This window comes from Notamacropus eugenii, chromosome 5 (genome assembly GCF_028372415.1).
Source record: "Notamacropus eugenii isolate mMacEug1 chromosome 5, mMacEug1.pri_v2, whole genome shotgun sequence".
In the NCBI taxonomy this organism is placed as follows: Eukaryota; Metazoa; Chordata; class Mammalia; order Diprotodontia; family Macropodidae; genus Notamacropus; species Notamacropus eugenii.
This window is the reverse complement of record NC_092876.1, coordinates 94935370-94949792: the sequence shown is the minus strand read 5'-3', so window position 1 is coordinate 94949792 and position 14423 is coordinate 94935370. Positions and strand designations below refer to the sequence as shown.

The 14423-nt window shown below is 41.6% G+C and overlaps 1 pseudogene; it reads left to right on the top strand.

The window, feature by feature from the left end:
- The first annotated feature begins 1184 nt into the window (after window positions 1-1184).
- LOC140507635 (uncharacterized) lies at window positions 1185-10841 on the top strand (annotated as a pseudogene).
- Window positions 10842-14423: the final 3582 nt, after the last annotated feature.

The window sequence follows — 14423 nt, the reverse complement described above, 5'->3', positions numbered from 1 at the left end:
ATTATATTTTGTTCCATTTTGCCATGACAATTTCCACATCATTTTGTTCAAAGTTTGAGACCACTTGTCTCTATCCTCTCCTCAGATGATCCATCATCAATTTCTACTCTTTCATATTCCATCTCCCAGAAAAAGAAATGTGATTGTCTTTACTTTCTCAACCTACAAGCTATGTTTGAGGTAACCCAGAAAAATGCTACATAATGAAGTGATCCCTCTCTCAGTGGTTAGTTATCAAAAGGTAAAAGAGTGGAGAACACTCTGATTATCAGATGCGGGGGAAACCATTAGCTAAAACTCTCTGACAGTGCAGGAAAAAAAAGTGCAGGCCAAAAGCCACTGCCCAGGCCCATATTGGTATGTCAACCCTCTGCAGGTAGCATGTAGATAGCTCCTTGTCCCCTGGACATTGCCTCCATTTCCTCTTTTTCTTCCTAATCATCTCTTCTACTCCCCTCTCTTCTCTCCAGTCCTTTCCTCTTTTCCTCTCCTCTCTCCTCTCCTCCTACTGCTGCCTAGTTGCCACAGTGGAACTTCATGAACCATCATGATGAACTTCAGCTCCAGTATTGTGATGAAGATGATGATCCAGGCTATGACCTGGACTTATTTTGTGTCCCAAAGCATTATGCTCAAGATATGGAAAAAGTATTCAGGACTCATGGGCTAATTCTAGAAAGGAGTGAACTTTTGACATGACATGTTAAAGGAGATGGGAGGCCCCCATATAAGTTGCCTTCTGTGTCCTCAAGGGCTGCTATAAATTCTTTGTGTGTTCGTCCTTCATTGCAGAAGAATATGCCATCAGAGAAATAATGACATGACTTGCACTTGACTTTGTTTTGAGTGAGGGAGGGCTGTGCAGGTCACCAGCCTCACTTCTCCTCCAGAGCCATTTGAATCCAGTGACCAGATATTCATCAGGATGACTGGAGATGACCCAGGATGCAGCAATTGGGATTAAGTGACTTGCCCAAGGTCACACAGCTAGTGAGTGTCAAGTGTCTGAGGTGAGATTTGAACTCAGGTCTTCCTGACTCTTGCACTGGTGCTCTATCTACTATACCACCTAGCTGATTTACTGGATTACAACAAGGCACTGAACAGGAATAGTGATCAATCACTTCCTTTCCTGTGCCTGTAGATTTTATCAGATTGAAGAGTTAAAGTAACAACCTGTCAACATGGGACGAAAAGGTGATTGGGGAAGATGGTCTCTCATCAATGACTTGACTGTTGACAATATAATTGACACAGGGAAAATGATGCAGATTTTGCTGTCCTGGGTCAATAATCAGGTCCTAGTGTGGCTTTGACTGAGAATACTCAGACTCAAAGACTGCCCATTGATTCTGTTGCATAGTTCTTAGCTGGCCCTATCTCCTTCAAAATCTAGGTTAGACACATAGCAGGCTTTAGTTAGTATAGGTGATATTTATATTTAATTACATGATGGGCTGCTTGAATATTCAGTCACCTGGGTTACCTTTGGCTATGATGGAAGCTGGTGGCACCAAGAAAGCTATAATGATGGCCAAAAGGAGCCCAACAATACATAAACCACAGTGGAATCCATCATGGAAACTATATAGAATCATCAGTGAACCTCTAAGCTGGTGGTAGAACCTGGAAATCAATAGTTTGTTATAGGTTCTGCTGATAGGATTATAAAGATCTGGGACCCGGCTAGTGACAGATTAAAACTGGAAATAACTGGACATATCAGTACTGTAAGAGGGTTTGATAGTAAGCACAAGGAATCCATACCTCTTTTCCTGTGGTGAAGATAAATTGGGTGAAATGCTGAGGATCTTGAATACAGTAAGGTCTTCAGACATTATCATGAATATCTAAGTGTTGTTAACAGGATTTGAACTCAGCCAGTCTCTACTCTGAGAATGCTCCCAGCTGTACAAAGCAGGCATAGGGAAGGGAGTGCTAGTAATCAAGTAGTTTAATTCATCAATTTCAGAGTAAGAAATATCCTCTTAGCTGAAGGAGAAACACCTATTACATACTTAAATCACAACTGTGGAAGGAGGCAGGAAGTTGGATTACAATCAGTCATTTAGTGGTTTCCCAGGAGATACCTACAAGTCCCACAATGCAAATCTGGAGTCAAGGCGATGGGGATTGTGACAACCTCCCCGAAGTAAAGAAAACAGATTTCTGTGAGCAGAACAGGTTCTTCAATCTTTAATTCAATTCACTTAAGGTGCAGGGATTGTGAGTGTTGTCAGAATTTTGATTGATCAGTTTAAGCTGCATTGTGACTCCCTAGCCAGAGAGGCAGCTACTGAGAAAACTAAATTATTAGTATGTTCATTGTACATATCATATTGATTATATGAAAATTATAAATTCCCTTCTCTGTACAGTATATGGTTTGGATTTGCACCCAGCAATTGATGTGGTGGTGACTTGTAGCAGAGATTCAACTGCAAGGACACAATTCAACATACACACATTGATGGGGCATGCAAATGCAGTGGCTGCAGTGAAATGTCAAGCTGTAGAACCACAGATCACTAAAGGAAGCCATGAAGCAAACACAAGATGATGGGATTCAATGGCTGGAAAAACATGGGTCACTTTAACACATAAAAAACAAAAATCTGTGAGTGTTGTAGTTTTGCATCCAACACTTTACACATTTATATCTGGTTCTCTACATAATATTAAACAGTGGAAATTTCCTGAAGGGTGTTTGTCTTGGCATCAGAAATATCTGTTCCAATCCTGCTTCAGATACAAACAAGCAGTGAGAACAAAGGTGAAGAATTTAAGTTCCTCCTTCAACTGGTTTTCCTATCCATAAAAAGGGATAGCACCTACCAAAAAAGTTGTTGTTAAGTTGAAATGAAATGGTATATGAAGGACTATAACTCAGGTAAGTGTTATCTTTTATTATAGTTCTGACCCTGTCTGGGAGAGGGATGGGTACAGCAAGCCACTACTGAATATTTATCCATGAAATAGTCATAGAAATGTGTAAGGTCACAGAAAATACAGCACCACATCCATTCACACTCATTTTTGCTATTATTGCCCAGACCTCAGGATGCTTCCTTTCCTTAACCCCAGATACCAAGCTGGCTCCATCAGCATCCTCTCTAGGAGAATTCCTGAGCCTTTCCAGCCCACTCTTTCTGTTTGTCCCTCCAGCACTTGGTTCTTGATGCCATGGCTGCCCTGTATGGCCTTTTCTGCCACAGGGCCTGAGGCTCCTGAAAATTTGACTCCCTCCTAGTAGATAAGAGTAGTCTAGTCCAAAGTTCAGGAAAAGTAGAGATTGGGTCTTGCTTGGCTTACTGAGACACTGGGTTCCATTTGTCATCCCTTCAGTAACATGTGTGATCATTTGTCAAAAGTTTATCTTCCCTGCAAGAAGGTGGGAGCCTTCCTTAATCTAAGTACCTTGTGTACTTAGCACCTAGTTAGGTGCTTAGGAGAGTTTCTGGTCAGTTGATGGAGGGTATAAACTACCACTGTGCTGTTTCTGAAGAGTGGTGTACCTAAAAGGGTTCCAGAGTTAAATGTTAATTAAGTGGGTGCTAAGTAGAGAGCTAAGAGGGTAACCTAGAGGTGGTGATCCGTTAGGGAGAAGTAAGGGATTTTTCTACTAGACCACTCTTGATAAGGTTGAGAATTCACCTTCTCTATGAAAACAGGAAAGGGGAGAATCACCTTGAGAGGAACGGAAATGTAAAAGGCCAGGATTGGCTCAGTTTCAGGTCTCTGCTTGGTGTCTAGATTCCAGCTGGAGCTGTCTGGAAGCCTCCTAGCAAGACATCCAGGGTAGGTCTTTCTCCTGGGGAAATGCCTTTTTCCTTTCAGATCTGGGGAAAGTGAGAGCTGACTTTTTAAGGGGCCTTGAAGTCAATTGGGCTTTAGGGTTTCCATCAATCCTTGTGACATGATCATTGTTCCATGGTCAAGATCAACGACAAGGTCATGTTCTTATCTGTAAAATAGGGATTTTAATATCAACAATATCTTTTACTCCAACAGTCTGTTAATACAAATATCCAGAGACCTGTTGCAAGCAGGTTGCAACATTATTTTGATACCAATTAGATCAGACCCATTCAGGAAAGCAATGCCTTGTTTCTCACCTATGGGTATATTGTTCTGGACTCTCTTGGTTAGAGAGAATGGTTGAATTAAAAAATGGATTATAATGGGGAAATTTCAAGACAGGGAGACCAAAGAGAAGGTTACTGAAGTTTTTCAAGTATGAGGTAAAAAGGTTTATACAAATATGGTGATTGTGTTTGTGCAGAAAAAAGGGCATGCATAAGAGATGGCTGTTTTGAAGACAGAAATGACAAGATTTAGCAACAGTTTGGATATCTGGGGTGATGACAAATTCGGAGATAAGGATGACACTGAGCTTATGAACCTGGTTAATTATGAGGATGGGTGGGGTCCTGACAGTTATAGAGAATTTTTAAAGAGCAAAGGATTTAGAAGGAATGATAAAGCCATTGGTTTAGATATGTTAGCTTTGGAGTGCTTGTGGGACATCCATTTTGACTTGTCCAAAAGGCAGTTTATGCAAAAGTGAAGCTCAGCACGAGGAGCTGATTAGATTGACTGGTGTGATAATATTATTTTTTTGTATCATGGATTCCCTTTGGCCATCTGGTGAAACCCACAGATGCCTTTTCAGAATTATGTTCTTAAATGTCTGAAATAAATCTCCTTCCTTCAGTTGCATGAATCCAAGAGCATATTAATTTGGCCCAGGAAACTAGGAGGGGAGAGTAGGAAGTTTGCTATAATACTGACTTCTGGGTGGCAAGAAGATCAGAGACTTTGGAGTCCTAGAACTCAGAAATTTTAGAAGCCAATCTAATTGAGCCAACTTTATTTTACTGATAACGACACTGAGAGGTGGGGAGTTTGGATGACTTGCTCAAGATAAAAGGTAAATTGCAGGGCCAGATTCAAATCTAGTCCCTCTGTATCTGAACTGTCTCCAAGATACTTTCCACTGCACTACACTGCCTCCATTTATTGGCCTAAATGAATTCATAGGTAGGCAAGCATTCCCACACAGCAAGGAGTATTCACAATCAAACTGATCTTTTTTTTTGAAGGGGGAGGGAATGAGGGTCAAATTTCTACAGCATCTTTCTTGTTGATCTCTCTAAAAGCACCTTTAAGGAAAACATCAAGAAAGATTTTCTTAATGCTTAATTTTTTTAAGCAATGCCAATGTGATGATTTTGTTCCTTTTTCACCACATTTTCCATATAATTTTGTTCAAAATTTGAAAGCACTTGACTCTACCTTCTCCTCAAATGATCATCATCAATATCTTCCCTTTCATAGTCCAAATTCTAGAAAAAGGAAAGTTCAGTGGTTGCTTTCACTTTCTCAATCTAGAAGCTAAGTTTGAGCTACCCTGAAGAAGAGCTGTGTAATGAAGTTATCCCCTTCTCAGTGATCAGGGATCAAAGCACATGGGGAGTAGGGGAAGAACAGTCTGGCTACCAGTCAATGGAGAAGTCATTATTTGGGATCACCTTATATATCAGGAAAAGAAAGGTCAGTTGCCACTACCCAGGTTCGTATTGTCATTTCAGCCACTCAAAGTGGTTTTGACACTAATTTTTCTTTCTCTAGGTGCATTCATGGAATAGAAATCATTGAACCAGGACTAGGCAAATCACTTTGGAGACTGCTTCAAGAAGAACCCAAACCTAGTTCATCTCAGTGGATACTCAAGGCCTGAAATGGATAATTTACAAGCACTAACTTTGCAATATGGAGCTGACCAAGCTCTTTATGCCCCTGTGGTCATCCAGTTACCCCTGCCACCTTCAGAACCACTTTCTAAACATTGGGCTTTCTTCAGCCAACTTCTCCTGTTTTTCCTATTGCTGGTCATCATCATGATCCTATGGCAATTTGACTTCTTCTAATGCTCAACCACCAACATTAAGAACCTTGATGAATGTCCTTGGTGCCTATCTATACTGGATTAGTAAGGACTGATCTCTGGCCTCTGAACCTACTCTTACTATCAATAACACCATCAGTTAGAGCAGCTCTAAGGTGCCCAACCTAATGTCATGTTTTCTGCCTACTTCATGGTACATGGTTCATCTTGGAAAACCCAACATGCATGACCAGCATAGAGGCTGTCCAGAGTCCTGAAAAACTTAGGCAGTGACTTTTAAAGATCCCAATGAAGAAGCGTACAGTTACTGCTCTTGACTGATGTCTCAGTGCTCTCATCACTTCAGTCCTCTTCCTAGAGAAGGAACTTTTCAAGATACCAGAAATTTTTTTCAACCTGGAAGCTATTGTTGGACCTGACCAACAGAAAATCTGTAAAAAAAAAAAAACCAAAACAAAACAAAAAAGAACAACAAAAAAAACCTGATTTACCCACATTGCCATTTCAGCCAGTCAAAACCACTTTGAAACCAACCCCTTCATTCTGTATCTGCAAATGGTGGAGAGATAGAGGTCATTTCTCCAGGATCATGCACTTCACTTTGGGGACTTTAGAAGATGAGCACAAACCCTGCTCATTTCAGTGGATACACTGAAAATGGAAAATGAGTCATCTGTGACCTTCACCTTTGGAAGTAACCAAGATCCTATCTACCCTGTGGTTATCAAGTCACCACTTCCAGAACATCTCCTTAGAAGTTGCCACCACCCAGCAATTTCCTCACTTGGTTCTCCTGTTGCTGGCCACGGCCTGGACCTTAGCACAATGCAACAACACCCTCTACTGCTTCACCACCAACACTATGAAACTCACTTGCGAAATTATATCCTTCATACCTGTAGAAATTATAGTGTTGTACCAGCAGTTAGGGCAGCATCAACTGCCCAACACACTGCCATGTTTCCTGTCTGCTTTAAAGGTACATAGGGTGCTGCCTACCTAAGACTGAACCACTACCTTGATGACCAACTCAGTAACCAACTAGGCCCCTGATATGCTTCAAAAGTGAACTGTTAAAAAAATGTAAACCATCTGTCTCCAGATCTGCCTTTCCATCAAGTGTGGAGTAATCTGAAGCAACACCTCTTGCCTGATCAAGCTTATCACTCAGTTCTCTTTTGTAAAGGAGGAGTTCTTTAGTCCAGCACTGCCAGTTTCACATAAACAAGGCTTTCTGGATCCATTCTGGAATGGATTTAAAGAAGAGATTTGAAAAGACACCTCAACCGAATTTTATTGTAGATGGAGGCCAATGGAAGTGTGATATTGTATATAGTGACAGATTTTTTTATTTGCTCTATTAATCAGTTTTGCTGATTTTTTTTTCTATTTCCCCCTCTATAATAAGTATCAGTTATTACATGGAATAACTCTCTGAGGGTATGGAGGAGAATTACTGGGATAAATTCTGATGATGGAAAAAGAAAAATAAAATGCTTTAAAAAAGGCTACCATCCCTGTAAATAGTATAACTGAAATTTTTTTCTATGCATCTGTCAATGCTATGCAAGTTCACTGACACAAGGCTGTAGCCACAAATTTAATTTGGAGTGCAGTACCTCAGAATGAAAATTTATCCCCCCCTCTTTCCAGCTACATAGACTGATGCTCTGAGACTAAGTCTCCAGAGACTGAACCCCTAACCCCAACTACAATAACCTACTTCAACTCATTCCTCATTGTCTACCATACTTTAGTCCTGTTACACCTTTCCCATTTCCCTAATTTTTCATTGATCAAACTTCATCCTTTATTCCCCCACTGACCAGGGATTGCCAGCACCCATGTGAACATCTCCTTCCTCTTGCACTCATAAAGACATGTCTTTGAATTTCACTCAGTCTGTCTCTGTCAATTAATCAACTTTCTGGTACCTATTATCTACTGACCTCCAGTTCAGTCTCCTCCTTTCATGAGTAAGTTCAGTTCCTAGGTTATTGTCTCTGATTTCTGTTTGGTTACTAATTTAGATAAATGAGTGTTCTTGGTTCCATGATGGAACTGGCAGTTAATGGGAAAAAGGTTACACCTTAGATATAAAGCTTGGAGTCTTTCTTTTTCTCTAATAATCAGAAAGCCATCAGAAGTTAGAAGAAACCTTTGTATCCCCAGCATTTAACTCATTGCCTGGCATACAGTAATTGCTTAATAGATGCTTCCTGACTGACTGACTGCCTACTGAGTGCATAGGTAAAATCTATCAAGGAAAGCAATTGGTGCTGGAACACTCCAGTGCTTTTGTTTGGATACTGACTAGTGACCTCCCAAGAATTCAACTACACCTAATCTCCCTAGCAAGACATTTGAGACCCATATATCATTGAATCAGAAATCAGGACACTTCTCCCCTTCTGAGCTGGTCTGATCTAACTTTAGTATCAGGCCAACCTCAGGACCTATTGCCAGTCTCCAGATATTCTCACATTTGATCCTGACAGTTTATCTAACTTAAGATCTTAACAGGTATTAAAATGCCTGTAATCCCCAGATGAGCAAACTGAAGTTTAGGCAGAGTAGGAAACCTGATGATGGCTATGGAGTTATAACCAAATCAGAGGCACTGATGCAAACCCCTTATCTCTAGTGACTCCCTGTCCCCACAACAGGCCAGTTCTCTCCCACATCTGCAAGAAAAGAGGCATTTCCTCAGGAGCAAACCTACCTTTGATATCTTGCTAGCTTTCTCAGTCTGGAGCAGCAATTTCTCAACCTGAGTCACTACTGGGTATTTATAAACTTCTCAGACATCTCCACCCCTTTTCATTTATATAAGAAAGATATGAATTGCTATTCTCACAATGAGTGACTGTATATAAGGTGAATTTTACTGTGTGTGTGAAGTGAATTTTTGATATTATTTCTCAGTTCAACTCCCAGGTACTAGATATGATTTCCAACCGTTATGGCTCCAAACATTTCCACCACACTTGCACAGTTACATAATGGTAAATAATATAAGCATCCATTGAGGATGCCCAGTGAGATACAGGGATGAGGTGATGTAATCTTGTGAGCCTATTGCTGGCAATGTGCCTTCTTTGTCTGTTGGTCTATAAAACAGGTGGTCATTAGACAGTAAATGGGGAAACTTTAGAGTTGAATTCTCAAGCTGGAATGCTCTGGGTGCCCTGAATGGTCCCCATCAAGGCTTAGGGGGATTCTGTGTTTGCCTCAACGGGCCACCATTGAAGTTTGAGAGAATTTAGGAGAAGTACAAGTTGTGTCTGTCTTCTTTGACCCCATTGAGATGTAGGGGTGGTTGCCCCCCTCCCCTTCTCACCAGCCCCTGTGACAAGGGTGATTAGGGAATGCTGCAGGAGTTGGTGCTCCCATTATCAGCAATCCTCTTCAGAGAAAACTAGACTAGAATAAAGTAAGATTATTAGTCACTTCTTAGTGTCTTTTCTGTCTGACCAAATCAAGAGGGAACCTTTGCTAGCAGCCCTCAAGTGTGCAGTGTTTGTCTTACAATGACTCAGTAGAAAAATCTCCTTGGCACCCCTCTCACTCAGGACCACCCCGCAGTGGTTAGCTACATTCCCAGTCCACCACCTCATTAACTTACTTTGAATTCTGAGCGTGTCAGTGTGTACTTCTGTATCCGTAAGCACCCCAACACACAGCGGGGTCTGCTATCACAGGTTCCTAGAGCTGCATTTATATAACGAAAGGTAACTTTTGAGGGGTCAACAATCACTTTAATTACATTGAACATACAAAGAAAATGTAAACAGAGAAATAAAGACTTAACAGGCTCTTTCTTACTGCTTGAAGTAAAGCAATATTGCTATACAACTTACATACATCCCTGGATCAAGAGAGTCTTTACATCTGAGCAGTCTGGGATCTGATCATATAGCCACTCAGCATCTCAAGCAGAAATCACAAGACCCATCTCATAAGTGAACCCCCCAAAGTAAAATACCAATGATGGGGTGCTTGGACCCCAGTTCTAAAATCACATTTCTCTCCACCAGGACATAGTCTGAGGTCTCAAGCTTTCTCCAAGTCAAGGTGAACTTTCTTTTCCCTTAAGCTTCCTAAGCTTTCCCCTCTCCTTGCCCTGTAGTTGAGGTTCACCCCTTATGCACCTACCAAGGCTTCCTGGGGTTCAGACAGAGCCTTCAACAGGCTCTGGCACTGTCCCCTGAAACAAAGGACACCTTGTGGGGTTCAGAGCACTTTCTCTCTCTTGGGACTCCTCCAGAAGATTAACTATAGACGCTGTTGGTGCCCTTTTCCCTTTTTATCTACCCCCCTAAAGCTTACAGGCAGAAAAGTTGGGCCAGTCTCCTTCTATACCTCCAGATTCGCTTCTAGGATGTCTCTTGAACTGGAAAAAACTTGGTCTTTAAGACCTCAATAAAAAGCGTCTTGTGTTCTTTTGCAACACTGCCTGGCCTCAACACAGGAAAAATGGCCTGAGGGTGGAACCCTAAATTGTAACACCATTTTACAGCTAGATCTCTTTTGCTGCAAGGACGGGAAATTTACAGAAGTTCCCTCCGTCCAGGCTTTTATGACTCTGTCCCAGAATCCAGAACTGCGGAAACAACGTAGGATGCTCCTAGTTACATTTACCCCAGCAAAGGGGAATCAGAACGAACTTGACCTACTTGATGATCCCCTCCTTTCAGGCCCCTCCACTTTGGCTCTGGAGCACCTACACAATCTCACACACCCCTTGCCACTCCATCGGCCCCTTCCCCCTCCTCCTCACCGTCCAGACCATAAGAGGAAGCTAACAGACTCGGGCTACAAATCCCTCCCCCTTACCCGCTGGTGCTGCTTGCTCATTGGTCCCCTAAACCTTTATTTTCAGGGCATTCACCACCAGCGGCACTCCCGAACTACATTTCCCAGCAGCCCCTGACACTACCAGAGTCACCTGCTCATTGGTCTTCTGGGCCTCTGCAGCTGGACTCCATTCCCCAGAATCCCTCGCTCCCTGGGCCCTGTCTTACGGAAGAGGGGTGGGGGGCGGGGAGGACTCCCTACCTTACCCATTCCCAACCTCGTGACTCCTCCATTCCCTCCGAGCTATTCCCTTTACAGGAAGTAGCAGATTCCACAGCAGGAATGATCCGGGTGCATGTTCCCTTTTCAATAGCTGATCTCTCCCGGGTTAAGGAAAAACTTGGCCGTTACTCAGAGAACCCTACTAAGTCTGTAGAGGGCTTTAGAGATCGGCCTCCTATTTGAATAATCACGGGGAGACGCGAATATCATTCTTTCCACTTGTTGCACCTTTGAGGAGAAAAGAGAATCTGGGATTTAGCCCAGAGGTTTGGGGATAATCTGCTTGTACCCACCAGGTTCCCTCCGGGAGCCACAGTGGTCCGGGTTGTGGATCCTGGATGGAATTATCAAAGGGATGCAGACAGGGAAAAGAGGGAGCATATGTTGTTATGCCTACTAGAAGGAATGAAAATGGGATTTTAAAAGGCTGTGAATTATGATCGTCTCAGGGACATTACCCAGGGAGCTGATGAAAACCCAGCCCTCTTCCTAGGATGGCTAGAGGGGTTTGCATCAGTGTCTATGCCATGAGTATGGGGTCAAGTTCCTTACTCTGCCTAAACTTCAGTTTTCTCATATATAAATTACCGGGATATTAATCCCTGTACCTCCTAAGTCAGTCAGACTGGCAAAATCTAATTTGACAATACATGGAGAGTGGCAATAGGTCTTAAATTTGGCCTGATATTCTGATTCAGTGATATACTGGTCTCAAATGTCTTGATCCGGTGTAGTTGAATTCTTGGAAAGGTCCATCCCCTCAATTTCCAATATTTTGCCACCAAGAAAAGGGCTGCTATACCTATTTTTGCACATGTAGGTCCCTTTCCGTTTTTTATGATCTCTGTGGAATACAGACCTAGTACTGGCATTGTTGGATCAAAGGGTGTGCGCAGTTTGGTAGCCCTTTGAGCATAGCTCCAAATTTCTCTTCGGGAAGGTTGGATAAGTTCACAACTCCCCCAACTAGTGTCCCACATCCTCTCCAACATTTATCATTTGCCTTTTTTGTTACATTAACTGATCTGATTGGTGTGAAGTGGTACCACAGAGCTATTTGAATTTGCATTTCCCTAATCAAAAGTGCTTCACAGCATGTCTTCATATGCCTCTAGAGAGCTTTGAGTTCTTCACCTGAAAACTGCCTTTTTGAACATTTCTCAATTGGAGAATGGCCTATATTCTTATAAATTTGATTCAGTTCTCTATATAGTTGAGAAATGAATTCATTAACAGAGACTTTTGTAAACATTGTTTCCTAGATTTCTGCTTTCCTTCTAACTATCATGGCATTGGTATTGTTTGTACAAAAGCTTTTTCATTTAATATGATCAAAATGATCTGTTTAATATTTCATAATACTCTCTATTTCTTATTTGATCAGGAATTCTTCTCCTCCCCATAGATCTGACTGGTAGACTATTTCCTGCTCTTCAAATTGACTTATACAGTCACTCTTTTATGTATAAGAGGCATTTTTAATTTTTCCAAATGTAAAATAATAAAAAACAGTGACAATTGTATTTTTTTCCTTTTCACAGTGACATGTTCCATGTAATTTTGTTTAAAATTTTGAGAGCAATTGACCGTACCCTCTCCTCAAAGGCTCTGTTCTCAAGTTCTTCCCTTGTACAATCCATCTCCTAGAGAAAGGAATATGCGAAAAGGAACATACTCCTCTTTCTCATCTGTAAGCTTTTTTGAGCTGTTCCACAGAAATACTGAAGGAAAAAGTGATTCTCCATCTCAGTGACTGAGCCTCAAAGGGTACAAGTGGAGTAAAGAGTCTGGCAACCACATAAAAGGGAATTCATTAGCTGAGACCCCTGATAGGATAGTAAAGTTAAGTCTAGCAGCCAAAATAGGTCTGCAGGGTGAGCATCAACTGACTGGGCCCAGATTGCCATATTGGCCAACCATCGTGATTTTTATGATAATCCTTCTCTCTACAGGTGCAAGTGGTGAAATAGAAGTCATTATCCCAGGACCACATCACTTTGTGGATTTGTACAAAAAGAGCCCAAACCCAGTTCATTTCAATGGATACCATTCAGCCAGAGACAAAAGACTCATAGGCTCTGGCATTGGAATAGGAAGAAAACCAGTCACTGAATTCTTCTGAGGGGGGAAATTCTACCTGATCAGTCCCAGAAAACTACACAGGACGTTCCTACTCGATTGGCAGACTTCTTCTCCATACTATCCTGGCTTTCTTATTGCTCTTCATTTTTATGATTCTATGACAGTTCCTCCCAAAAGCCTCTGGAGGCCCAAAACCAACACCATGAAATCCATGCATGTATCCCTAGATTTGCAGAAATTATAGATTGATAAGGACTGACTTCTGGACCCTGTTCCTGCTCTTAACTGCTAATGGCATCAGCAGTTAGAGCAGCTCCAAACCATTTCAGCCAGTCAAAGTCACTTTGAAACCAACACCTTCTTTCTGTCACTGCAAATGGTGGAGAGATAGAGACCATTATTCTAGAATTAAGCACTTCACTTTGGGGACTTTACAAGATGAGCCCAAATCCAGCTCATTTCAGTGGATGCACTTAAGGCCTGAAATGGAAGATGAGTGATCTGGGACTTTTACTTTTGGAATTGAACAAGAGCCTATCTACCCTGTGGTCATTAAGTCACCACTTCCAGAATCTCTCCTTAGAAGTTACCACCACCTTTGCCAATTTCTTCACTTAACTGTCCTGTTGCTGGTCACTGCCTGCATCTTAGGACAATGCAACAAAACCCTCTACTGCTTCACCACCAACACTATGATATTCACTCATGAAAGTGTATGCTTGATACCTGTAGAACTTATAGACTTGTACTAGCAGTTAGAGCAGCACCAAGTGCTCAACACAGAGCCATGTTTCCTGTCTGCTTTAAAGATACATAGGGTGCTGACTTCCTAAGACTGAACAACTACCTCCATGACCAATTCAGCAGCCAACCAAGTCCCTGAAATGCTTCAGCATGGGATTGTTAAAAAACAACAATAACAAAAACCCACCTTTCCCCAGATCTATTTTTCCATCAAGTCAGGAGCAACCTGAAGCAGTACCTCTTGCCTGGCCCCTCTCATCACTCAGTTCTCTTTGTAAAGGAGGAATTCTTCAGACCACCACTGCCAATTTCATATAAATAAGGCTTTTTGGATCCATTTTGGAATGGATCCAAAGAGATTTGAGAAGACAACTCAACCCACTTTTGTTGCAGAGGTAGGAGACCAATGGAAAGTGGGATTTTGCATATTATATTTACAGGGTTTTTTTGCTATATTAATCAGAAATAAAATATTCTTTAAAGAAGACTGCCATCCTTGTATATGATGGAAAATGTTTTTCTGTATATCTGGCAATGTTTTAAAATATAGATGGTCATTTGAATCTTTGCCATTTCTCCTTATTTGAATGCTAGGATACAATTGGGACTA